At 37.8% G+C, this 1,614-nt stretch overlaps 1 pseudogene; it reads left to right on the top strand.

The window, feature by feature from the left end:
* The first annotated feature begins 328 nt into the window (after positions 1–328).
* Positions 329–1,241, top strand: LOC131064172 (ATP-dependent 6-phosphofructokinase 3-like; annotated as a pseudogene).
* Positions 1,242–1,614: the final 373 nt, after the last annotated feature.

Here is a 1,614-nt window from a genome sequence, read left to right as displayed (position 1 = left end):
TAGCAAAGGCACATGAGTTGTTTGATAGGGTTTTCAAAAGAGATGCAATCTGGAGTAAACAACTTTCAAAATTTAATAGCGCATGGAAAATGTGGAATCGTAAGACTTGTTTGATAGAATGCCTCAAGAGATTTCATCTCATGGTGTGTGTGACTGGTCCAGATATGCATAAAATGGGACATATTGAAAGAGCTTCATATACTTTCAGATGAATGCAATTATTAGGTGTAAAGATGAATTCACTTAGTTGGCCTTTCTTGCCCATGGCGGCTACCTTGAGGACATAATAAATCTTGTGATTGTGATGCTTGTCAAGTTCATGGATACTATGTGGTTGTGTGTTCTTGACCCTTACAGACATAATAGAGAAGTACGGTTTTATCGAATATTGAAGCTGCGAATTCCCACGAATATAAATTTGGAACCATGGATAAGGCATGTAAATTGTTAGCTACAATTCTTTAAGGAAATGTAATACCACCGAATGCAAATGTAGTTGCAAAGGATATTGTTGTTCAAATAAACAGATCTAGAGGAGTTTATTTCGTCGAGCAAGGCCACGTGAAAGGGTGTATTTCCAATCAGATGAAGTGCATGCTTGGGTAGTGACATGCAGTGGATTATGCTCAGGGATGAATACCACCATTCGAGGAATTGTATGTGGATTATGGTATATATATGGGGTTTGAGATATCATTAAGATCGAGGCTGGATATAGGGGATTTTATGCTCACAATAACATTTCTTTAACACCTAAGGTGGTCAATGATATTCATAAGTGTGGAGGCACTATTTTGGGCACCTGATGTGGCGGTCATAAAAATTCAAAGATAGTTGACAGTATTCAAGACCGCATGACATTAATCAAATTTATATTATTGGAGGTGACGAAACCCAAAGAGGAGAAACTGTTATTTTTGAGTAGATTCAAAAGTGTGGCTTGAAAATTGTAGTTGCAGGGATACCTAAAACTATTGACAATGATATTGCAATCATTGACAGAGCCTTTGGTTTTGATACGGCTATAGAGGAAGCCCAACATGCTATAAATGCAACACATGTAGAAGCAGAGTGTTGAGAATGGTATAGATCTTGTGAATCTCATGGGTCGTTATAGTTGGTACATTGCCATGTATGCCACACTTGCCAGCATGGATGTGGATTGTTGTCTAATTCCTGAATCACCATTTTATCTTCAAGGAAAAGGTGGCCTTTATGAATTCATTGACACGCTGCCTTGAGAGAACATGGTCCCATTGGAATGCCATCATTACAAGAATACAATAAATGGGATGTGGTGAAAAGGCTTTAGAGATGGTCATGCAAATGGAAGTGATAGGTGGAAGCCAAAATTCTCCCACCTTTTCCAGCACCCAGCCATGCCGATATGGAAAATTTAAAGATAGCATACGAACATCCATCAAAGCACAATGGGAGAGATTTTTTTGTCAGATCTTATAGTTGGAAATGTTGAAAAAGACATACATTCAAAATGTGGATGGGTAGACAAGGAACGCTAACTCTTTGATCGAATCCATCAAATAAAAGGGCATCTCACGATATGTAATAATTTCAAGAGCTACATAAATTAAATTTGGTGAGAAGACTTTAGAA

Source organism: Cryptomeria japonica, chromosome 6 (assembly GCF_030272615.1).
Source record: "Cryptomeria japonica chromosome 6, Sugi_1.0, whole genome shotgun sequence".
Lineage (NCBI taxonomy): Eukaryota > Viridiplantae > Streptophyta > Pinopsida > Cupressales > Cupressaceae > Cryptomeria > Cryptomeria japonica.
The sequence above is the reverse complement of the archived record's forward strand: the minus strand, read 5'-3'. Positions and strand labels throughout refer to the sequence as shown.